The 26,293-nt window shown below is 47.0% G+C and overlaps 1 long non-coding RNA gene across 1 annotated transcript; it reads left to right on the forward strand.

Annotated features, from left to right (window-relative positions):
• On the forward strand, positions 1–26,293 carry LOC309818368. Its single transcript, XR_014296344.1, has 3 exons — positions 1–191; positions 683–774; positions 26,265–26,293. It is a non-coding gene; the product is annotated as an uncharacterized lncRNA (long non-coding RNA).

Genomic DNA, 26,293 nt, shown 5'->3' on the forward strand with positions numbered 1-26,293 from the left:
CAGAGCGCCTTTATTTCTGTGCAAAATGGAAACTCCCAGCAGGTGTAGACCTGGAGGGGACATAACCAGTTCCGGTGGGCGCCTGGGAAACTCACAAGATTCCCACATAGGTGTGCGGAGAGGGACTTTGAACCTTGGGGGTCACCCAGCCAACTTTGAAGCTGCTCTTTCAGTCCTGCCTTTGTACACGTGTAAGTAAAAACAGTCAAAGTTCATTTCTGCCAAGTAGAGGGCCTGGAGCCTGCATCCCTGTTTTGCCCTCACCAGGGGCCTTCAAAGGACCCGCCAGGCCAGGTGGGGGAGGGGAAATAAACCACCCCTAATTGTCTTTAGACTTTAGAAAATGTATTCTTAGTGTTTGTGATCAAAGCCATGGGCCTGTCTGGTTTTGATTTTTGAGACTTAGTATGGCTGTCCCTTTCTTGTTTGTTTTAAAGCGAATGTTATTTTCTAGAGCTCTCATGGTGGTTTTGTCAGCTGGCCCTCGAACCTCGCGTCGCTCTGTGCCAGGCACCTGCCAGTCTGGGAACAGGACCTCTAATTGGTCACCTGTAGTTCTAGCCGCACTAGTGCTCCACTAACCTGCAGGACCCGGCTTTCTGCATGAGGGCAGTGGGGGTAGGGCTGCTTTCTTTAGGGTAGGGGGAGTTGGCCATTTGGGTCACATTTTTCTTTCCTCCAGGCTCACCTGGTTGCCTGTATGCCCATGGAGGCAGATGCAGTGAGTTGCAGTGGGAGCAGAGGTTCACTCTTCTTCTCAGAGCGGATTCCCGGGTGAGTCCTTGTCCTGTGGTGTGTGGCCAGCGGGCCATTTGTTCTACACTTGGGTCACTTCCGTTCTAACGAGGCATTTTCTACCAGGGAGACTAATTTTAGGCTCCCTGTCTAGAGACAAGGAGATGGACATGGTCTGGAATGGTTTTTTGAGTTGGAGGAAGGGAGACTAATGGGCCCACCGGAGATTTTGCATGCCTTCTGTTTTGGGTTTGCCTTGTGGCCCAGGGATATTTCTATCAGAGTTGTGCTTGGAAAGCTCAGGTTTGAAGTTAGATGGGAGTAAATAAGTAAAGGAGTAGTCGGGTGCATCTCAGGATGCTGTCCACAGGCTCCTCATCGGCTTGCTCACCCCCTGGATCTGAGGGCAGGGGCTCATTTTGTTGAATTAAGGAATCTGTGAATCTGCTGTGTCTCATGTTAATGGTGGTTGATCCCAGCCCTTAGACTGCAAAACTGGAAGAGGACCTTAGAGGTTGTCTGAAGAAAGTGAGGCATGAGAAAAGCTCCATGCCTGAAATCACACAGTAAGCGACAGAGCCAGCACTGAAACCTGGGCTTTCAGAGTCCATTTCCAGTGCTGTTAACACAAGGCTGCTGCCTGTATTCCTGCTGGGGAACCCGAATCAGGCTTCATCTGAAGAATGTGGCTGTGAGAACATGAAAACGTGGGCTTATCCTACCCTCATGAGATAAGTAAATGAAGGACCTTATTTTCTAGTTGTGTTACACATACTGTTCTGGAGGATTTGACGGCTGGTGTGACTACCTGGGGAAACCGGGTGTTTCTGGCTGTTATAATGCGTACTTCTTCAACGTCTACCAGTTTAACGGGGCAGCAGTTTAGTCATCGGGATGTGCCCAAGTCACACTGAGCATTTTTTGATCTGGAATGTTTTCTTCATGCTTTGTACTTGTGTGTGATTTATTTAGGCTTGGTCAGGGAAAAGAATGGGGACGTAAGGAAGGGCCAGAGACCCGAACTGATCTCTATTCGTGGGTTAGATCTCTTACTACTTTCAGTTCATGAGGATAGAGGTCTTTCTTTGTTCATTGCTAAGCCCTTGTGCCTAGAACAGGACCTGGCGCATAGTGGGCCCTCGATAAATACTTGTTGAATAAAGGTACTGGACATGAGGAAAAAGATTTCCCTCCCAGCGGGGACCCACAAATGACACACAGAGGCAGAGACAGGGAGGTGATTGATGGGAGCTGCAGAGTTTTGCAGTGAGTCATTGCTTCGAACAAGCTCCAGACAGGTAAGGCAGGAGGGACTGGGAAGAGTAAATTTTGAATGAGGTGGAGCCACTGGGTGGAGACTTGTGTGAAACAATAGAGAGATCTTGAATTGGACCGGATATGGGGAGGATAATAATAATCGTAGATCTTGGGCCAGGCTTGTGTAAGTGATTTATGTGTATCATCTCCCTTAGTCCTCACAGGTGCTAGTTACTGCATTGTTATTCCCATCTGGCAGATTCGGAAACTGGAGCACAGAGAAATTAGTTACATACAAGGGCACAGAACTGCTGGTGTCTGAACCCAGGCAGACTGACTTCAAACTTGGCCACCCTAGAATGATGATGAGTTCAGATATCTCTGCCCACTCCAAGGAGCTGGGCATTCAGAGCTTTGGGGTTGCTAGAAAGGATGGCGGCAGAAAAATTGGAAAAGAAATTGGTCTGCAACAGAATGAGGCTGGTCAGGGAGCAGGCCCTCTGCTTCTTTTGCCAAGGCCCTCACAGTGTCTGAGGACTGTAAGGGAATATTTACTGGGGACCTAATTATTCCCCAGGCAGAGTGGCTAGTACCAGATTGGGACTGTTTTGCACTTGATAAAGACTTTTTTTTAAAATTTATCCCACTATTCAAATTTATTTTTATTTACCACATATATTTGTTCAGTACATCTTTGATAAAGATTTAGGAGACTTTTTGTTTTTAAAGGTTGCTTTTCAAGTTACATTTTAGTCGGCATGTATTTGAAACTGGTGGGAATTTTAACGGCAGAAGTGTCACCCTTGGCCATGAGGCCTCTAGAAGGTGTTTCCCACCAGTACAAGCCTTCCCTTCCTCCTCCAAGGATGCTGGTCCAGGCTGCTCCAGCCCACAACAGCTGCCCTTTTATCGACAGTCTGCTGGTCCGGTCCTCGTGGAGCTTGCAGTCTCCCTGGGAGACAGACATTAAACTAATAATTAAACAAATACTCTTTAATTACAGTTGTTATAAATGCTTCAAAGGAAAAAGTACAGAGACCATGGGAGCTGATAATCAGGGAGGATGGGGGAAGGGAGGCTTTCCCACGCAAAGGGTGGGTGAAGAGGCTTTAACCAGGTGGGATAGTCCATTAGCCTTGATGTAAACTCTTGCTACTCTGTATGTGGTCCATGCACCAGCAGCATCAGCATCACCTGAGAGCTTGTTAGAAATGCAAGATCTCGGGCCTACCCCAGACCTGCTGAATCTGCATCTTAACAAGATTCCTGTGCGTGGTAAAGTCTAAGAAATACTGATGGAATCAAAGTACCGAACTGGGAGGTTCACAGCTTTACTGCGAATGAGTTGGGTGACTCAGGCAAGTCACCCAACTTGGAATGACTTGGAAGAGTAATAACGAGGGAATTAGATCATCCCACAAGTTCCTTCTGGCTCCTCAGATCTTTGGCTTTTGCTGGTGTGTGCTGTCTCCAAGCTTTACTGAGGGAAAGGACCTGGGCTTACACAGCATCCACCTCTACGGCGCCTCCCCCTGGTGGGGGCCAGCATATGCTACTAGTCCATGCTCTGGTCTGACTTCAGTAAGCACTAAAGAGGAGCTCACAGACCTGACCCTTCTGCCACCCCTAGTGCCTTACCCCAAGTACAGAGGTCTTTTGTCATCTCTCTTACTCATTTCTGTGCCATTTGAATATTTACCAGTATGTATTATCTTTATCATCTATATATTTGTAAATGGAGTAAAGAGACTATTAAAAGTGGGTTGATCTCTAGAGGGGTTTTGGTTCTGTCTTCTACAACCATCATCAGAAAGGAGTTTCTGATATTAAATACATATGCTCTATCATGTGTATATTTTGGGAGTACCGAGAGAACTGTTGGAAATGTGAGGATTTTCAGTGCAGTTGGAAGTTGAGAATAAGGGATCACATTGTGGCCCAACTGCCTTCCCTTTCTTCCTTCCCTGCCCCCCAGGGTATAATAAACAGAGAATCAAAATCAGGTAAGAATGATCACTACAGAAAGCAGGAATGTCCACCTTGCAGATTTACATGGGAGACTAGAACTTCTGTGATGACTCTTGGTTATGTGTTGTTTGTCTTCTGGATTGGGAAGGTTGTCCTGCATGGTTTTGGTAAAAAAAAATTGTACAAACTTTAATAGTTGCTTTATGCACCACGCCAGAATGTCCTCACAAGGACCACGCCTGAGCGGGCCTCTCAGTAAGAATTAGGGACCCTTTGGAGGCTGGCGGTGCTGGTTGGTTAACCCCACCCTGTGATGTCCAATCCTGGGGTCCCTAGGCCCACAGTCTCAACCTCCCATCCATTTGCTAGCCACAGAACCACTGTGGACTCGCCATTACCTGGAAGCAGGTCACCTCTGAAATTCTGAATCCTTCCAGGCCCCCCACTGCACAGCCTTACTTGAAGCAACCCCGCCCACCCCTGCCCCAAGCTGGGATACCTCTGCCTGCTCACCTGGGCCTCATGCCCACCATCAACCCTTATTCCCATGTCCTGCCCAGGCTGCCTGCCTACGACTGAGCACTGGACATCCTCCTGTGCCCCAGTTCCCCGCTACAGCTACCGACACACCTGTCTCCCTCTCCTTTGGCCCTGCCTCTCCCCTGCCCCCCTCCCATTTCACTTCTCTTCACCCTGGGACTTCACAAAGAAGAGGCCACAATTTCCATCCCTACTTCCTCTCTCTCCCTCTCCTCTCCAGCTCTGAAGCATCAGGTTCACCCCCACTCCACTCCCAGAGGTTCCCAGCCACCTCCTGATCACATCTGGTAGCCTCTACTTACCTGGCTTCTCTGTAGCTGTACTGTTGTGATACTCTTGCCTATCGTGGGTTCTGGCTCATCACTCTGGGTCCTGCTCCTGCCTCTCTAATCCTGCTTTTTCTGCCACTCCTTCCTCTCCTGGCTATGCTTTGGTGCCTCAGCCACGGTTCTTTGCTACTTGCTTCCCGTCCATGTCTATGGCTTCACCCTGCAAATGTTTTTTTTTTTTTTTTCTCTACTCTTTTTTTTCTTTACTGCTTTGGAACTTACATACTCTATTTCTGTCCTTTTGATGCATGCAGACTGCATAAGGTTTAAAGTTAGTTGGTATCCGTATCTTTTTTCAAGTAATGCAGTGCAATGAAAGGTTGGTTAACTTTTGATTTTCCACATAGTTACCATTTTGTTTACCCATATTTCTCCCTGCATCTCAGGCTTTCCTTCTGGAATCAGAACATCATGTGGTCGAGGTGTTTTAATCATAAACTTTCAGTTCCTGTTTGGCTAAAATTTTATTTCATATTTATTGTTAAGAGATTGTTTTACTGGGTATAAAACATTAGCTTGACAGTTATTTCGTCTTAGTATTGAAAGATGGTATTCTACTATCTTCCGACTTTCCTTATTGATATTGAGAAGGTAGTAGCCCAGTTATTGATCTTAGGTAATTTCTTCTCTCTGGTTGTTGTTTTGTTGTTGTGGTGGTGGTGGTGGTGGTGTGTGTTCACACACGTGTGCATGTGTGTGTGTGTTTTGCAGTTTAATGCATTTAGGAGTGGATTTTATTTTATTTGTCTAAGGATTCGTTAGACTTCCTGAAACCAAAGATTAGTGACTTTGATCAGTTCTAGAAAATTTTCATGCTTTATCTCTTTGACTTTTATCTCTCTATCATTCTCTCTCTGGTTTCTCCTTGGGAACTCCAATTAGATATATGTTAGATCTTATTCTATCCTTTACATCTCCTTGACATCTTAACTTCTTTTTTTTTTTAATTTTTATTGGAGTATAGTTGCTTTATAATGTTAGTTTCTGCTGTACAGCAAAGTGAATCAGTTATACATATACATAAATCCACTCTTTTTTAGATTTCCTTCCCATTTAGGTCACCACAGAGCACTGAGTAGAGTCCCCTGTGCTATACAGCAGGTTCTCATTAGTTATCTGTTTTATATATGGTAGTGTATATATGTCAATCCCAATCTCCCAATTCATCCCACACCCCCCTCTCAACTTCTTTTTCATTTTCAATCTTTTGGTTTTTTATAGTGTTTTCTGGGTAATTTCTTATTTGTCTTCCAGCTCATTAATTCTCTCTTCACTTATCTCTAATTTTCTCTTCAGCCCTTCCACTGAGATTTTTTTTTTTTTTTTTGTAGTACGCGGGCCTCTCACTGTTGTGGCCTCTCCCGTTGCGGAGCACAGGCTCCGGACGCACAGGCTCAGCGGCCATGGCTCACGGGCCAAGCCGCTCCGCGGCATGTGGGATCTTCCCGGACCGGGGCACGAACCCGCGTCCCCTGCATCGGCAGGCAGACTCTCAACCATTGCGCCACCAGGGAAGCCCTTTACCTGGGTTTTTAACTCCTCATTTCCTTAATCATATTAAACACCTTTTTTTTTTTTTTGTATCCAATAATTCTAGTATCTGAAGTATTTACAGGTGTAGTTCTGTTGTTTGATGATTCTGCTCCCTCTCACTCATGAGGGCTTATTTCTTTTTGTGATTTTCTATTGTGAGCTTATATTTGTTAGAATTCTATCTGTGAGAATTCTTTAATGTATGGGATGAGAGTACATTCTTCCAGGGAGAATATGTGTTGCCTTCTGCCAGACACCTTAAGACCCTACAGATGGGTCATTTATTTATAATTCTTAGCTTGCAGTTTTGAGGACCAGAGCCCAAACCCACTTGGCTGGCTAATGACCACAGATTTTCAGAGGAGCCTTTTCATTTAAAACTCTGCCCAGAGCTAACACTAAGCCAGAGTACTTCCTTCCTGACGATATACCACCAGACCCCCCCACTTTGTCCCATTGTTCCCTTATTGCCAAATGCCTTCTCTCCATATTTGGACAAAGTCCTAGTCATGTCAGGCCCAACTGAAAACTATGCATCTTCTGAGCCTTCTCCATGCCATCCCTTGCAAAATTAACCAGTCCTTCTACATTCATTGGCCATTTTCACCTTATCTATTAGTCTGTGGATGTGTGTGTTCAGACCCCACACTGGACTCAGAACTTCTGTTTTTTTTTTTAGAACTTCTTGAAAGGTCAGAGCTGTGTCATTTATTTCTGGAGCCCCAGTGCCTGTTCACTGTTGGGCAGAGTAGTTGCTTAATAGATATCTATTGACTGAGTGGAATTTATGGCAAAATCAATATTTCTGTTCTTCTTGAATAGTAACAAAAAAAATCACAAGCACTAAGCTACCCTGTGATCTTGGGCAGGTCCAGTTTACCTCTTTGGATCTGAGTGACCTTAGCTATAAAATGAAGGGACGCTTCTGAGATCTCTACTTGCTCTAAGATACTGAGATTCAACATATTTTGTGTGACTGTCAGTCATGATAACATGGATCAACTCTTGACTCACAAATGGAATGAAGGGATGGGAGGGCCTTGGAGAGAAAGAGCGTGATTCTGAGATAAAGGGGCATGATTTGGAAGAGAAGAAAGAAAAGGGACTCAATGATAAATTAATATGAAAGATGACATTTTAGAAAGGTGGCATTTTAAAATTTGTGACTTGAGACAACCTGATGGCTGTCTAAAAAAAGAACACTTTATAACAAAATAAATTTCAGATGGATTAAAGATGTTAAATGTAAAAAATGAACTCAGGGAAAATACTTTTTAACTTTGACTTAAAACCCAGAATCCATAGAAGAAAAGATTAATATATCTGACCCTACACAAGTAAAAAATTTCTGTGAGGCAAATTATAAACAGTCAAAAGAGTCTTCCACTTCTCAAAACTGGGGAAACATTTTTGCAACATATATCAGAGATAGGGCTAATTTCCATAATATCTAAAAAGAGAAAATCAACAAGAAAAAGACTATCAACCCAATTTTTAAAATGGGCTAAGAACCAGTCACAGGAAAGGAAATACAAGTGGTTCTTAACCATATAAGGTGTTCAGCCCCACTAGTAATAAGAGAAGTGTTAACTCTGCTATGGAGAAGTGACAGTGGAAATAGATGCTCTTGTAACTGTTGAAAGAGTGTAAGTTGGTACAACCTGTATAAAGAGGGTTTTGACAATATTTATTTATTTAATAAATTTATTTATTTTATTTATTTTTGACTTCATTGGGTCTTTGCTGCTGTACACGGGCTTTCTCTAGTTGCGGTGAGCGGGGGGCTACTCTTCGTTGTGGTGTGCGGGCCTCTCATTGTGGTGGCTTCTCTTGTTGCGGAGCACGGGCTCTAGGCGTGCAGGCTCCATAGTTGTGGCTCACGGGCTCTAGAGCGCAGGCTCAGTAGTTGTGGCGTACGGGTTTAGTTGCTCAGCAGCATGTGGGATCTTCCCAGACCAGGGCTCAAACCCGTGTCCCCTGCATTGGCAGGCGGATTTTTAACCACTGTGCCACCAGGGAAGCCCGACAATATTTATTAAAAGTGCACAAGCAACTCCACTTCTGGGAATTCCTCTCACAGATATGAGCATACATGTGAAATGATGCATTTTTCAAGATAGTTCATTGCGTCATTGCTTATAAAAGCGAAAAAGGGGTGGGGGGAACAACCTTAATGTCCATCACTAGAGAACTGGTAAATAAATTATCCTATAACCATGCAATGCCACTCTATGCAGCTGTACAGAAGAATGTAAAAGCTCCCTATGTATCGATGTGGTTGCTGAGCTATTTTCTTAAGTAAGAAAGTAAGAGACAGAATGCCTGGCTATGCAGCATTCTGCAAGGATACCTAGGAGACTGGTAATAGTGGTTTCCCACAGCAGATGCTGACTTTTCACTGTGTTCCTTTTTCTACATTTTGAATTTTGTACTTTGTGCATATACTACCTAATTTATTTATTTATTTTTGGCCATACTGCGTGTCTTGCAGGATCTTAGTTCCCTGACCAGCGACAGAACCCGTGCTCCCTGCAGTGGAAGCACAGAGTCCTAATCACTGGACTGCCAGGAAATTCCCTATATTACCTAATTAAAAAAAATTTTTTTTTAAAGGAGGTTAGGGTGGAAAGAAGGGAGGGTGGGAAGGAGGGAGGAAGGGAATAGGGATCACACTTTTGTTCTGCATTTTCGTACAGGGTATTTTAGTTACTCCCCTCAGCAGCCCCTAGGGAGGTTACCATTTTTATTGACCAAGAAACTGAAGCCTGGAAGTCTGCAATGACTTGCCCAGGTTCATGGAGAGAGCCTTGGAACCTGGCACTGAATCCAGTTCTCACTCCAGAATCATTGGGCTCATGTCTGTAGATCAGAATTTTCTTGTTTCCTTCCTTTATTTTTAACCGACTTCTCATAGGTCAAGGACCAATGGCTGTGCACCATGGCCTGGACAACCCCCCCCCCCCCCCCGACCCCCTGTGGGAGTGAGTGCAAAGTTCCATCCCGCCTCCTCCAGCTGGCTGGCAGGCTCACAAGTCCTACTGGGCAAAGCTCAGGCAGTAGGTGGTGGAGCCAGCCCAGAACCCAGCCCTCCGCATCAGACACAATGAGGAGGATTAGCGATGGGCTTTGCAGTCCTATCTTTGAAGTTCCCAGCTTTCATCAGAGTGTCTGAACCTTAACACTATTTCAAGGGAACTTTTATTACTGTCGTTATGAACTGGCCTCAGGTAGGTACCAGCTGCTGCCAGGTGCCAAGGGAGCACTTGCTGGTACCGTAAGCTGGTGCCTTCACTTTGTTTTACGGTGGGGACGTTTTCAGGGCTGAAAGTACTTAGTACATGGAAGATTCTGGAAGAACAACTTTTTCCTATTTTTCTATACACAGGTGCAATCCCTTTAATTAAAGGGAGGAAGAGGTGTTTTTTTGATTTTTGTTTTGGTTTTTGTCTCACAGAAACACCTGTGCTGTTTTCAAAGTAGGGTATTGACTGCTTCCTCTTTGCTGAAGAGAAATTCTCCACGGAGAACAAAGCTAAAGGTGTTGGCCATACATAATGCGAGGCTGTAATTTATAGGATACAGCTTCACCTGGGGGAAGAATTTGATGTCTTTAAGAGACACAGAATCATCCAGCACCAGCTGTCCTCATGTGTGGTGTCATATTTATTTTCCAAGTTGGAGTCATCATTTCTTAAGAGAGAGTCAAGGTCCACTGGGGCTGAGGAATGCTCATGGGGGTGGGAAGTCTTCAGGATCCGTGGGCCTGAGCTGGCATGTCCAGCACCCTGTCACTGTGCTACTTGGCATCTTTATGAGGGATGCATGCTAGTGACCCATGCTGTCCGTTTTTGTTTGTTAGGCCAGTGGAAGTGGAAGTGCTTTGAACATCACAGAGTGGCACCCACGGCAAGTTTGCACCTGGCTGTCTGCTGAATGCGTGCATGGATAGGAGGCACCCCATAAACGTTTCCCAAATGGATGAATTTTGATCTCTGAGATAGATTTTAAAGCTTTTGATCAGAAAGAGGACTGGAGAAATTTAGACATCTCCCATTGCTCCTCAGGTTTTCCTGATGCTTGAATAATTAAGTCCACGTCCTGTGGGATTTTTCCTTCCTTGGGCTCTAGGTCATCTTACGCAAAGGCCACCTTCTGTTAATGCTACACCTGGTACTCTTAACGCCCTCCCGAGCGTTCCACTCCGTTATCTTCTTGTGTTCTAGCTCATTATCTGGAAAAATTTCTGTGTAACATCAGCTAAGTTCTTTTGCTTCAGTTACAGAGCTTGTCAGAATTTCTCTTCCACACCTCTGTTTGGGGGCTTCTATACCTTGGTTGTAAAAATTCATTCCCTGTTGCCAGGTAGATGAACAAATCTCACTGAGCTTGAATTCACTGTCTAAAGAGATGGCCATTGTCCTTTCCTTGATCAGGGACAAAAGTAACATCTGTCTTTTCACACCTCCGGCCCCTCTGCCTGTTCTCATCCCCGCCCTCTACCCCAACCCCTCCCCCACCATGGCAGTTACTCTAAGGACAGAAATGTTGGGTCCTGACTCTTCTGGGGATTTGGCTCCCTGCTCCTGACTCACCCTTCCTGCACTCACTCAGGCCTTCTGGAGGATTTTAATTTCCCTTCACTGGAAACCACCTCTTAGTCCTTGAAAATATTCTTAGGTGGGTTTAAGTGTCTCTGTCCAGTTTTGTTTTGTTCAAATCCAGTTCAGATTTGAATGTCCAACGAATGCACAGTCTCTTGGATCTGTTCCTTTTGTTTTTTAGAAAATAGCTTTTATTGATTTTTTTTCTTGTTACAGAGAGATTTATGATTGTTGCAGAAAATTTAGGAAATAGAAACAAGCAAAAAGAAGAAAATTAAAACCACCTATAATTATTAATATTTCAGTATATAATATACCCTTCCACATATTTAAGCAGGCCCCTAAATTTAGGTTTTTTCCTCTTCTCTCTTATAGAGAATGCTGTGGTGAACATCCTTGGGTATTTTTTGATTATATCCTTGGGATATATTTCTAGCAGGGAATCCACTGGACCAAGGACACATTCTAAATGCTCTGGATATAGATGGTTAAATTGGCCTCCAGAAATGTCGTGTAGTATTTTTGATTCCTTTTAGGTGAATACTAAGTCTTATTCTTTTAAAAGCTGATTATGCGTTTTTAAGACACCGCTTTTCAACTGTTTCACTCATGTTGGTTAAGAGGCACCGGCCTGGGAAAGGCCTGAGAGACCCGGGGCACAGCTGACCTATGTAGGAGAACCTCCCATCCTTGTCCCTTTGTTTGCAGTGGGCCTCAAGCACTGAGGCTGGAGGCCTTTCTTGTCTCCTCTGCAGGCACCTGGGCAGGCCTGTGGCTCCCCAGGGAAACCCCAGGGGGCCCATCCTTAGGGTGCCTGGGGCAGTGCTGGCTTTGAGGATTCCAGACTCTCTCAGGGAGCTTAGGCCGGTCTTTCTTTGAAGAAGATGCTTATAAAATAAACATCCTGCCCTAACTCCATAGACTGAGGTTGGTTGGTGTTTGTCGCGGTGGCATGGAGATTTCCTGTGCAGGCTTCAGACCCTGTCCCGCGGGTCCTGCCCAGGGGAGTGTCTCTGCCCAGACCTTCAGCCCTTGCAGCCCGATTCCCATCCATCACTTTGTGGAGGTGGGGGGCTGGCGGGGGAGGGAGGTTTGACGGAATTACTGAGGAAGTAACATTTGCTTGGGCTAAATTGGGCCTTCCTTTCCAGCTCCTAGCTGCCTCTTCCTCCTTTTCTGCTCTCTTCCTCCTCCATACCAGCACATTATTTACGCTGGTTGATGAGGCCTCTGAGGACCTTCCCTACTTCTTAGTTCCTTCTTTCCTCTTGGCTCCTAGTGACACCTAGGCTGCTGCCTACCATCTGGACCTTTCACTTCCTGCTCTTTCCCTGCACCCGCTTTGCTCTGGTTCCCAGCCCCCCATCGATCCCCTGTCCAGGTGGTGCTGTCCCAGCCGAAGCTGGTTCCAGCCTGCCCTCCTTTCTCAGGCCTGGTGGGAAGGCCACAGGGGCTCAGGGAGTCCCAAACTCCCTCCCCACCATCCCCCAGAGACACAGTGTGCCAGCTGCTGCCTGTTGGATTACAGAAAAACAAAAACACAAAACCCAGCCCCTAGAGATGAGGGACATTTCGGTTTCTATGAACTTGATGACTAGTGTGCTGAAAATGGGAGGCATGGGTTGGGAGAGGGAGGCTGGAGGTTCCCCTGGGGTGGGCTTTGTTTAAAATTTAATATGCTCTTTCTTTCTCTCAACAGGCCAGCACGGCTTCTAGCTCCTTTGTCATTTTAGCCCTGTTATCTGTCTGGTGGATGAGATCTCTTATCTGCCAGGTCCTGCCTCTCTTCCCTGAATGGCCCATCCCCATTCCTCAGTCTCTACCCCCTTCCCCCATTTGAGACACAATGTTACAGACCTCATTCTGTAACCTTAGATTCCAATGAAAGTCGTCACCTTGCTTCTTAACTAATTGATTTGGAGAAAACCAGGGTCCACTTTTAATGATGTTGGACCCACCAAAGGCACAAGAAATGGGCAGCTTTGGTGTCCTGTGAGAGACGGCGTGGCCCCCACCCTTAGCAGTGTGGGAGAGTTGGGTCCAAGAGTGAGGGTCTCGGCTCTGCGTGGCCTGAGATATAGTCGATTGTTTGCTCCCGTGTGTGCTGTAACTTCTGACCTGGCCCTTTGTTGGCCTTAGGAGGCTCTGCAGGACGAAAAGTACATTAATCACAGAAACACAGAGCTGCTCTTCTCCCCACAGGCAGGGATGGATCTAAAAGGTCGCCTGCCGTGGAAGTGGGCTCACAGGCAAGGGGAGGACCTTACTGCAAGTTGTGGGACTCAGGATCAGAGGAGCCATGGCCTTCCATCCTGGCTCACCATCTCCTAGCCCTGATGAGTCCCAGCCTTCCCAGCCAAGCCTTGATTTCGTGGCCTGCGAAATGGGTTCATGTGCCTACTTTTCATAGGTGTGCTCTGTGTTGTGTGATACGTGGTAATCATTGTTACCTGTGGACCACAGGCCTGTGAAGTTGGGGAGAACCCCACACCATCCTGAAAACTCTTTTCTGTTACAAACCTCCCTGTGTCATTTCTTTATTTCTTCATTCAATCAGCAAACATTTCCCATTTCCTATATCACCTAAACTCTGATATAAAGGGGAATGGCATGGTCTTTGTTCCCAGCAGGCCCTCAGCCAGAAGGGATATGGGTTATGCAGACAAGAGCACAGGAAATTCGCTCTCTGGACGTGGTGAAGGTGCAGAGGAGTGCAGGGAAGACTGGTGGAGGTGGTGTTTCGCTGAGTCTCAGCAGACAAGGGAAGCAGGGGCGTTCCATTGGGGGACTAGAATATACAAAGGCAGAAAGTGCAGGCGCATTCAAAGAGTCAGTGGTGGTTTGGTGTGGATGGGAGGGAGGGTATAGAGGTGGGATGGTAGAAGATGGAGCTGGAGGGGCCGATCTGGGAATGTGTCCAAAGACTTGAACTTCATCCAGAGGCCTGGGGGAGCCACCAGTGGGTTCTGAGCAAAGAAACAACATGACAGATCACTCTGGCATAAGCCAGGGCACTCGGGGCTTATGCTGTTATTCCATGTGGGGAAATCCCCTCGGAAAAATTGATCTGAGGGTTGAGAAATCCCTCAGAGGAATAAGTATAGCACTTTTGCTTGAGTTCCTTCTCACTTCAACTAAAATTTCTGCTCTGCACCAGCTGTTTACAGATAATGTATAAAAGTACGTTTTCTGTGCTTGACCGTGTTTCTTAGAACTCACCAAGAAATAACCCCAAGTAAAAATTTTCCACTGAGGTGTATTCTCAACACATAGTGACTGAATTGAAAATGTAGGAAGGTCTTCTGAAATGTTGCATAAGATCTTCAGGATGGGTTTCCTCAATCCCAGCAAGGGAAGGAGAAAGAGGACCAATGTTTGTTGACCACTTGCTCTGGGCCAGACACTGGGCTAGACTCTTCTAATTCAGTGACTCTGTAAGAAACAGCATTCCTGACCCGTTTTAACATTTTAAAAAAAAAATTATTTTTGGCTACATTGGGTCTTCATTGCTGCATGTGGGCTTTCTCTAGTTGCAGCTAGCGGGCACTACTCTCTGTCGCGGTGCACGTGCTTCTCATTTCGGTGGCTTCTCTTGTTGCGGAGCATGGTCTCTAGGCATGTGGGCTTCAGTAGTTGTGATGCACGGGCTTAGTTGCTCCATGGCACGTGAGATCTTCTTGGACCAGGGATCGAACCCATGTCCCCTGGTTTGGCAGGCAGATCCTTAACACTGCGCCACCAGGGAAGTCCCCCTGACCCATTTTGGAGGCAGAAAACTGAGGTTCATGAAGGCAGCCACTTTCCCAAGGCCTTGCACCTGTAAGGGATGGTAGCAGGATTTGAACCAGGTATGATTGAATCCAGAGTTCACACTCCATTCATTGAACCTCTCTGCCACCTAACTCTCAAGACACCCCAGAAAAGTAAAGCAGGAGATGCAGAGGTGGGTCAGATGAGCCACTGGAGAGCCTATTGATTTCTAGGCAAAAATTAGAGCTGAAACACTTGCCCACTCCCATTCTCCCCCAGCAAGTTCTGGGGGCTGATGCACTGGTAGCACCCCTCCCCTGAAGAGCATTCTTCCAAAGGGCAATGGCTACATTCTGATTTGGGCGATTCATTCCACTGTGTAGACACTGCATGGAGCAGAGGGCAGGAAGTTGGTACCTGTAAGTGGCATCAGGATGAAACATAGACATACTTGAAGGTCACTGCCCAGAACAGCCAGGGTGGTGGGCAGAGCTGCCTGGATATAGGAAGCCACAGCGGTGGGGGGCGAAAGTTTATCGAGAAAGAGACAAGACGTATTCCCAAGGGACAAGCCACTCCTGGGGCGCTCGGCACACGCCAGCATCTTTTTGCCTGTCGCTGCACTTCCTCTGGCCCTTGCCATCTTTGCTTGGCCATCTTAATACGTTCCCTGTGGGTCAGGATTCTCTTCTGTGAGTTTCTAAGAGTGTCCCCAGACTCCCCGGGGCTCAGTGGAAGCCAGCCGAGGCATCTGTCTTCTAGCAGAGGACTTGGGTGAGCGAGGATGGAGGACAGAGAAACAGAGCAGAAAGACCCCAGTGTGAGATGACTCCTAGTAAAGGTAATAAACGCAGGGCCAGGGCGCCTGTGTGGTATCTTTGCCAGTCGCACGCTTGTGAAATGCTTCTGAAACGATGGGTCTCCCAGCCTCTCCCTTAGCTTCCCTCCCTGTTTTCTCCTCCGTCCCAGAGCAGGCTTCTGGACGTCTCTGGAGTTTATTGCCCCACACACGGAGCGCGCAGCTCGTGGGAACGTGGCTGCCCCCCTCCAGAGCTGCTGGTGTTGGGCTGAGTGGCAGGATCTGGGGGTACAGCCACCTTGTCTATTTCCAGGGGCCAGAGCTCCTCTGGATTCACACGGGCTCTGCAGTTGACCTTGGGCTGAAAATGCCATTTTGGAAGCGGGCCTCAGAGATCGTGTTGAGGTAGAAAGGAAATAAAAGCCTGCACGCATCAGTTGCAGTAGTTGGATTTCACTCTTTCCCTCTGAGGGAAAACTCTTCCGTGACAGTAATGGGGGGATGGTCATTAGCATGAGGAGCATGGAGGGACGAAGGTGGTGCTCCTGGGGGCCCCTAGGGAGTGAATCCCCTCCCTCAGGGGGGACCTCCACAGCCTGAGTGACTGTGGGCTCCTCGCAGGGCCACCGTCTTCAGGTGTGGACACTGTTTGGGGTCCAAATCCAGTTATCCCTCAAGTTCTGCCTGGTGACTTCTTAACTCTCTGGCCAGGGGGAGCTTTGCAAAGACAAAACTCAGAGCAAGCATTTCTGTTACCAAGCGTTTAAAGAAATCTTATTATGAAAATAGTAAATCTTATGCCTATATAGGAAAGTTGAAAATACAGAAAATTGTAAAGAAAATAAAAATTGCCCATAATCTCACCCCTTAGAAATTACCAACCCTGTTTAGTACCTTTATATATTTCTTCACAGTCTTTTTCCATGCACATAGGTAAATATATTGTATTTTAAACTGGTTACAAACACCCTGAACTTTATATCCTTTTTCATTTGACATAACATTATGGCAAGCAAAAACTTTTCAAAAGCACTTGGGCTTTGCAAGCGAGCATATGCTCTGCAAATATTTCTGTCAGCCACCAGTAACCAACTGTAAGAACTCACGGTCTACCCAAAACAGAAGTTGTGCCAGTCAGAGAGTCCTGTGATCACCATGCAGTAAACCTTGCCAAAATATTATAAATTTAAACATACTAGAACTAAAGCCTAACCACTTGAAAAAATTTAAAACTCTCCTAGATTGCTGTTGGGTCAAGGAAGAAATAAAGAACATAGTGACAAATATTTAGAAAGCATTGAAAACCAGAGTGCCACATAACCAAACCTATGGGAGACATCTGGCACTATTCTCATTGCCTTAAATGTTTTTATTATTAAAAGGGGAGAGAGAAAAAGAGAATAAATAAACCAAGCATTCAGCCTGAGATCTTAGAGGGAAAAAAAGAATAAAAAACAGCCCCTAAGGAAAATGGGAAAGATAAAAAGTGAAGATAAAGGCAGAAATAAATGAATTAGAAAATAGAAATACAGTGAAATTAGCAAGTATATCCAAGAGCTGATTCTGTTTTTAAACAAACAGTAAAGTGGCCTAACCTTTGGCAGATCTATTTGAAAAATAAAAGAGAGAAAAGAAAAAAAATAATAGGAATGAGAAAGGGGACACTGCAATAGGTAGAGAGGTTTTAAAAAATAAAAATATGTGCACACTAGGCTTAAATTTGAAAATCTCGTTTAAACGAATGCTTTTCTGAAAATGTATATGTTGTTAATTGAGAAAAAATTTGCAATCATCATCAACTACTGCCCCCTCTACCTAAAGAAGACACCAGTGCCAAGTGTTTTTGCTAGGTAATTGTTTTAGATTTGATAATACTGATAATGTTAAGCTATTCCATGGCTTAGCAAAAGATGGAGAGCTCTCCAATTCATTCTTCAAAGCAAAATCAGCCTGATATTAAACATGGCAAAAAGACCATATTAAAGAATGAAAATGCTGTGTCGGAAATAGAATTCAATAATATGTTAAACAAGTCATCCACCATAACCCAGTGGGGCAAGTGTGGGGGAATTGTCAATATTAGGAAAGCTTAATATAGTAACTGCGTCATGCTAATGGGTTAAAGAAGTAAAATCAGATTAATTCCAATATATGCAGGGGGATAATTGATTAAAATCGAACATCCATTTCTAACTAATCAATACACCAAAAAAGGAATAGAAGGCTGCATTCTCAGCTTGATTAAGGATATCAATTTCAAACCAATAGCCAATGTTAATTAACTGAGAAACACTAGAAGCATTCCTGTTGAAACCAGTAACAAAATAAGGAGGCCTGCTATCACCATCACTGTTTAACATGGCTTTTAAAATGCTAGTCACCAGGATAATACTGAAACAGAAATATAAAGGAGTAAACATAACAGTATGTACAATTTACTCTATAACAAATTTTGGGCTGGAGGTTGATTTCCAAAGTTGAGAAATAAAAAAAGTCATCAAAAAATTTAACAGATTTGACTACCTTTAAAAAATTGTAACTGCTATGTAAATTCTACAAAACAATTGAGAGTTGCGGGGAAAAGAGCTTCTCATGAGACACTTGAAGGGTTAATATTTTAATTCTACCAAGAACCTATACATATTAGTTTTAAAAATCAAGATTTAAACTTGAAGACAAAGTGAACAAACTATATTAATAATTAGCAAATAAACACCCAACCCAAAGAAATGCCAGATGGTACGCTCCATGAGGTCAGGGACCAGGTCAACTCACTGCATGACAGATACTTTATTGAAGTAATATTTGTTGACTGTGTTGAATTAATATCTGTTGAACAAATAAATGGATGCAATGCAAATTTTTAAAGCATGATACCATTTTTTGCCTTTTAAATTAGCAAGAGGTTTTTCCCCAAGGTTTTATTATGAAAAATTTCAAATATATAGAAAAGTTGAAAGGATAGTACAGTAAATACTCGTACACCCGACTAGATATAACAGAGGTGAACATTTGCCATATTTGCTTTATTTGTACATGTGTATGTTTTTGTCCTGAACCATTTTTTAAGTAAATTGCAGAGCACATATCACTTCTCCCCTGAATACTTCAGCTTGCAAATGCTAAGTCTCCCAGAATTTAGCAATCTGTATGGAGGGTTTGGGGAGCTGGCACACCATGCTCTGAGGGTTTCTCTGCAGATTGCCCTAGTCCTTGAGAAGGCACTCAGGAGTCATAGTCATGACCTTGTGATATATGAGAGAAAAGAAGGCACACATCTATTGAGTATCAGGCCCCTTGCTCGGTGTTTTACTGATGGTCTCCTGTTAAATCCTCTCCACAACTGTATGATGGAGGTGTTATGCCCATTTGGGGGGAAATTGAAGTTCAAAGAGGTTAAGTAACTTGCCCAAGTTCACACAGTGGCATTATTCAACCAGACCCATCTGACACCTTCAAATTACATAGCATTTGCCTCTTCCCTCTATCTTTCTGCATGAATGCATGAAGGCATTTTGTGGGCAGTGTGGACAAATTGGAAGCAACCTGAATGTCCTTCACTGCAAGAATGGGCAGGCGAATGGTGATCTGTGCACTCTTCTGAATGTTCTGTGTTTATGAACATGAATTATTGATTATGAACATGAAACATGGAAACTTGCCAGTGTCATCCAGGGAAAATAAGCAGGACACCAGATTGTACACCCCATGATCAAAACCATGTGAAAAGGGCTTCCCTGGTGGCTCAGTGGTTAAGAATCTGCCTGCCAATGCAGGGGACGCGCGTTCGAGCCCTGGTCCGGGAAGATCCCACATGCCGCAGAGTAACAAAGCCTGAGCGCCACAACTACTTGAAGCCAGCGCGCCTAGAGCCCATGCTCCACAACAAGAGAAGCCACTGCAATCAGAAGCCCGCGCACTGCAACAAAGAGTAGCCCCCGCTTTCCGCAACTAGAGAAAGCCCGCGTGCAGCAACAAAGACCCAGCGCAGCCAAAAATAAATTAAAAAACAAACAAACAGGGCTTCCCTGGTGGCACAGTGGTTGAGAGGCCGCCTGCCGATGCAGGGGACACGGGTTCGTGCCCTGGTCCGGGAAGATCCCACATGCCGCAGAGCGGCTGGGCCGGTGAGCCATGGCCGCTGGGCCTGCGCGTCTGGAGCCTGTGCTCCGCAGCGGGAGAGGCCACAACAGTGAGAGGCCCACGTACCGCAAAAAAAAAAAAAAAAAAAATACATGTGAAAACCATACGCTTGAAGAGGACGAGGAAGAAATACATAAGAAGCGATTGAGTTAGGATGAGAAGGAGTATTAATTTTTTTCACTTCCATCTTTTTCAAACTCTTTGTAGTGGGTGGTTTTATTAACTTTACAATAGAAATTTTAATCAAAAACAATTTATACCCACTTTATAGTTTTGTAAGCTCATGGCAGGGGAAGGCTCTGCTCTCTTTATTGCTGTTCTTTTGTCCAGTGCCCAGCGCCATGCCCGGCATATTATGGACATAATAAATGTTCTGGACGAGTGCCCACTGCAAAACCTCTCAGAGGGACTCAGCCCAGGGACATGTTTGCAGAGAACTTCCGCCAGCCAGCTGGTCTCCCCAAGAACAAGCGCAAGCCAGGTGTGTGTCATGGGGTGGGATATTTGAAGGGTGGTTAGCTCTCCCGGCCCATAACAAAAGTCTCCACCAAGGCACAGAGACTATTCTGGCCACTCAGCATGTCCAGGGCATTTAGTGCTAATAAGAACCATCTGGAATAAACAAATTCCAGCTCACATGGAAACAGATTTTATGTCATCTCGGACTTTCAAAATTGATAATGGTTATCTGAACAGTTATTATTTATTAAGTGCTTACTAGAGACCAGGCTAAATGTGCTTACAAAGCCATTCCCTCATTTAATTTTCACAACAGCCATGAGAATAAGCAAGTATTATCTCCATTTTATGGATGAGGAAACTGAGACACAGAGGACAGAGGCATGAGTCCCAGGGCAAGTCTTGGTTTCACCAAGAACTTGACTTTCTGCAAAATCACAAGCCTTCTGGGCTTTAATAACCTGGTCTATGAAAAACAGCTGACACTAGTTGAGAGTGTGCTATGTGCCAGGCCCAGCTAAGTAGAGAATATGAGACCACCTTCAACAAACAAACAAACAAATAAACTGAATTTATTCCGTGGGTCTCTCTATGCCAGGGCTTTACGTAGCACTTGCCTCAGTGGAATAAACCCAGTTGGTTTTCTTTGGGCTTGTTTTACTTTCCCAAGACCAAATCTTTTGGGCCACTGGTCACACCCCTTCACTCCTGGTTCTTACGCAGGAGGGCACCTTCAGTAGCCACACCGTTTGTTATTCCCTGCTGGGGAGCTGGTTAAAATGCAGTTCCCTGTGTCCAGCCCCAAGTCCCCAGGATCTAGGCGGGACCCAAGCATCTGCATGTCGTAATGCCTTCAGGTGGTTCCCAGCTGCCAGTCTTGTTATGGCCAACGTGGGCCAACTGAACTGTTGAAGCGGCCTTTATCTTTTGAGATTTAACCTATAAATGCTTCGGCTGGTATAAACCAAAGCCCGTTTTCATCTGTAGGAACCGATTGGAGCTATGACCATGGTTAAGGACTGCAAATTTTGTGCTCTGTTCTGAGCACTTGTGAATTTCTCATTGACAGAACATTTTCTTCACACCTCAGCTTCATGGAACTCAGCAGGTCACGTGTCGTTGAATGTAAATTCCAAGAACACTTAAGGAACTTAAATGTATTATTTTCCATTTTTAAGAGAGAGGAGAGGCAGGAGAGATGACTGTGGAAAATCAAGCACCCCCAAACAGTGGAGATTAAGAACGCATGTTTGAAATATTAAGAAAGGGCAAATTTGAGGCTGTCTTACCCATGGGTAGAATTTTCATCTAAGAGGAAAGATACACCTCTGCATTAAAAAATTTTGAATTTATAAACACTGTCATACATTCTTAGGCCAGTGCCACACAGAAGGATGGGCCGTGGACCGATGCTAGCCAGCCAAGAGAAATTGAGAATGAGGCTTAGAAACTTTTATAGTTTAATGTTGCCATGACGACATCTAGGTGGGTGATCAGCAGCTCCATCTTGATCAGGGTGTGGACCAGGGTGGGCATCACTGACTTCATGTGACAGGTCGAGGGACCAGGAGCTGCCTGTTAGTCCTTCCAGGGATTCAAATAAAACCGATCTTCCAAGGCTTCCCTGGTGGCGCAGTGGTTAAGAATCCACCTGCCAATTCAGGGGACACGGGTTCGAGCCCTGGTCCAGGAGGATCCCACATGCCGCAGAGCAACTAAGCCCGCAAGCCACAACTACTGAGCCCTCGTGCCACAACTACTGAGCCTATGTGACGCATCTACTGAAGCCCCCTCACTCTAGAGCCCACGCTCCACAGCAAGAGAAGCCACCACAATGCGAAGCCTGTGCACCGCAACGAAGAGTAGCCCCCGCTCGCCGCAACTAGAGAAAGCCCGCGTGCAGCAACGAAGAGCCAACGCAGCCCAAAATAATAAATAAAAAAAGAACTAAATAAAATAAAACAGATCTTCCAATGCAGAGAGTTTGAGAAGCACTGGCTATGTTAAAAGATGTGCTCTTAAGTTGAAGAAGTGGAAAGCAGAAGAAGAGTCGGGCGAGAGGCGGAAGACTTCTCACCCCCACCCTCCAAAGCCCAAGAGGCCAGTTCATGCAGAAGGGGGTCCACTGCCACACCAGCTGACTCCTCTATTTTGAGCCCTTCCTCTCGTGCCATAGGATTCCTGTAAACCCTGGTCGTGGAGACTGGGGGAGAGATTGGTTGGTCCAGGGTGGTGAAGCGAGGTGGCTTAAGGGGTGGCCGTCGGAGACCTGCCAAGCCTGGCCTTGGAAACTCGGGCACCACTAGCTGTGACTTTGGTCCTCTCCCTTTGCTCTGCACCTCAGAGTTCAGAAAACGGGGAATGACAGTCCCTCCTGGAAAGGTTTTCGTGCAAGATAGAAATGAGATAACACACACGAGGGGCTCCGCACACCGTCTGCACTTGGGAAAGGGAGGGTGCTCTGTGTTGTTTTGTCTAGAGTATTTGAAAAAGTGGCTGCATTGTGGGTCTCCAGGAAGTTGCCAGCTGCCCTCCCTGTTTCTGAATTCCTGTGTGTGTGTTTTCTGTGCTCTTGGTGGTGGTAGTGGTGGTGGAGTTGTCAGGAAATAACCATCAGTTTCCTGCTGATTAATTCGGTTCCTGGCGGGCCCTCCCTCTCAGGCCTGGCCTCCTGCTTCCTCGGCTTGCTCTCCTGGCCCCTTCTGAGAGGCCTGCCTACCCTTGGCCCGGACACCCTGCAGGCCTGCTGAGCCTGGCTTTGTCCTGGCCGTGGGCAGGGTGCTGGTGTCCAGCTGCCTCTGGTTTTGCCTGCAGGTGTGTTTCCTTTGCACACCTGGCACCTGCGGGGACTTAAGCCCCTTCCAAGTTACCCTCCAGATTGGGCTTGAGAGGTTTTGATGATGTGAACTACAAGCCCTTGGAAATGATGCTGCTAGGGTCCTCTGCCCCTTCAGGAGAGGAGGCCTGATGGCAGGGGCCTCAGGAAGAACCCCAGGCTGGGGCAGCAGACCCCAAGGTTTCCCTGCTGGCGCGAGGGGAGCCTGCAGGGACTCTGCCTTTGGTCTTCAGAAAGGAGGTGCTGGCAGGGGGAGAGGCCAGTATAGTGTTGGGATTTGGGGGTCCCTGGCCTGCTTCTTGGCCCTTGAGTGAAGGACCAGCAGAGAAGGCGAGCACTAGTAGGGGAGGGACCTGGGCTTGGCCGTGGTGTTGAGCTGGGTCTGCCTCAGCACTTCACTTGGAGACCTGGTGACCCTACAGTGGTCTCTCGAATAATGTGGGAGCCACAGCACAAGGCGTAGTCGTGGTCCCAAACACCCCAGCTGGCATCCGCCACGGTGGAGGATCCGGAGGCGAGGAGGTCCTGATGCCTCCTCAGCCGCCAGCCACCTGGAAGGCAGGTCTCTCGGGACTGGGCTGGTTTTGTCAGGCTGGCTCTCAGCCTCAGCAGGGCCATGCTTTCTGCACGCAGCGCCAAGGTCAGGACCCCTTGGTGCCTGGTGTGTAGCAGACACTCACAATCTCTCTCTTTTTTTTTTTTTTCTTTTTTTGCGGTACACGGGCCTGTCACTGCTGTGGCCTCTCTGCTGCGGAGCAACAGGCTCCAGACGCGCAGGCTCAGCGGCCATGGCCCATGGGCCCAGCCGCTCCACGGCAAGTGGGATCCTCCCGGACCAGGGCACAAACCCGTGTCCCCTGCATCGGCAGGCAGACCCTCAACCACTGTGCCACCAGGGAAGCCCCAATCTCTTTTTTAAAAAAATATTTATTTATTTATTTGGCTGCGCCGGGTCTTAGTTGTGGCACGCAGGATCTTCGTTGCGGCATGCATGTGGGATCTAGTTCCCTGACCAGGGATCGAACCCAGGCCCCCTGCATTGGGAGCGTGGAGTCTTAACTGCTGGACCACCAGGGAAGTCCCCCTCTCAGCCTCTTGAACGCTTACACTCACAGCACACGCACAGGCACAGCTCCGTGCACATTTCACTGGAGTCAGGCTCTTCAGCTGAGGTGGGGAGCCCTGTGCTTACTATTACCTGGTGGCTGAGTCAACAACGCCAGGCGAGTATTTGGTTAGCAAACAGGGAGAGCAGCCAGAGCCGGCCCCCGGCCTTCCTGCTTCTGCCTTTGTAGCAAAACGTCCTTTGGAAAGGTCAGCCAGGACTGGCTACATAATTTGCACAGGGCCTGGTGCAAAATGGAAATGAGGGCCCCTTGTTTGAGAATTAGTACGAATTCCTAGACGGCCACAGCAGAGCATGATGCCTGGGGCCCCATGGGACGGCACCCCGAGGTCAGCGTTGCCCAGCCTTGTGAACTTCTGTGTGAGGCTTCTCTTGGGTAGAGGAGGGACTTTACATCCAAACCAGCTGCGAGTTCTGAGACACGCTGTCCCCACTCTGCCCCATGGGCAGCTCTTCTCAAGGGTTGGAGTGACTCCCACTTCAACTTCTCTTTTCTGTTCCTCCAGCCCCTGCTTCCCCCTTTCTCTGTAACCTGAGAAAGCTCTGAGACCCTCCCTCCCTCCCTCCCATCCCTCCTTCTTCTTTCTCTCCTCCCCTCCATCCTTGCTGCCCTCCCCCCTCCCTCCACCTCTATTTCTGTCTTCCTCCTTCCATTGCTTTTATCTGGGGGAAAACCCTTCCCATGTTTGCTGTATAACATTTTCCACCCATTCATTTGGTGCCATTTGAGTTCAATGTCCCTTTGAAGGGCAAAGGGAGAGTGCTCCTTGGATTTCCAAAGCCTCTCTCGGGAGTGGTCCAAGCAAGCATCTTCCCCCACCGAGGGACGAGGGACATCCCTTCAGTGGCCTCTGGTTCTGTCCAGATGGTCTCTGCCCACTGGGAGCCTGGGATGAATTCTCACTGTTAGCATTCGTCACTCACTGCCTCCACCCCACAGTCAGCTATCAGCGCTACTGGTCACAGTGGAAAGAAAGCCTGCTCCGTTCTTCCTCGTGACACGCGTGAGCCCTGGGGACAGACCTGGCCATGGCTCCCAAGGCAGCAGCTTCCACGCTTCCATGCAGGCCTGGAGCTGGGGGGCAGGGTGCTACAAGGGGTTAAGTAGATAAGCCCAGTGGGACACTGTCCTGGCCTTCCCTCACCCTCTCCACACAGTAACCAGAAGGATTTTCAAAACAGCCATCGGATCATGATATATCCTCTCCTAAAAGCCCCTCTGGTTTCCCGATGCCTGTGAAAGGCACCAGATCCTATGTGTGGCCTTCACGGCCTTGCCCTCCGGAGAGGCAGGCAGCCTGGGGTTCTAAAGGGACACTTGAGCCACAAGTGTCTTGAAGAATGCAAGAAGTCTCAGAAGGTGGGGAGAAGGAGAGGGATGGCAGGCTTCCGAAGGTGGGCATCAGGAACAGCTGGGGGTGGGGAGGGGCAGCGGGACTGAATTAAAAGTCTGGCTCAGTTCTGAGGACCTGGTCCCCTGGGAGATGGACTCCACCCTGGTCACATTTAGATCATCAGAGGGGCTTTTAAAAATTACCAAAGTCTCTGGAGGTGGACCATCCTGGGTGTTTGCGTTTGCTCCCCCAGGGCCACAAGTCCAGGAATCGCTTATGAACACTTTGGGAAGGTGGCAGGAGGCAGTTGCCAGACTTGCCCAGCACAGGAATGCTCTAGGATTTTTCTCTGTTGATGGGAAGGCTGTCTTGTTCACCCAGCTCTAAGCCCTGACCAGGATGAACTAAGGGAGCACTAAGCAGATATGGGACCCCTAGAGAGTCAGCTGGAAGGGACCTTCTTCAGAAGGGGAAACTGAGGCCTGATCACCAGTGAGTACCACCCCTGGGCAGCAGAGCCAGGAGTTTCAGGCCACCACCTGGCTAGGTGAGGGCTAACTAGAACGTTACAGTCAGAATGATCTCCAACAGGTGTGCTGTGGTTCTAACGGATAGAGCATCTTTGGCATTCATAATCCCCACAGTCTGCATCCTTGTCTTCTGCCCGCAAAGAACTCGGGATCTGGGGAGTGATGGGCCCAGGCATAAAGTACTACAATCTGGATGTTGTGTTTCCAGACCTGTAGGGAGATAAGTTTGAGGGAGAAGGTCCCCCCTTCCTCCAGGGGAAGACTCGATGAGGAAGCAGAGAAGCAAGTGAGGACCTGACAGTGTCTACCCTCCTTGACCCACAGGCCTGGCTTGCCTGCCAACATGCTGAGCT

This window comes from Grampus griseus (assembly GCF_964374135.1).
Source record: "Grampus griseus genome assembly, chromosome: 2".
Taxonomy (NCBI): Eukaryota; Metazoa; Chordata; class Mammalia; order Artiodactyla; family Delphinidae; genus Grampus; species Grampus griseus.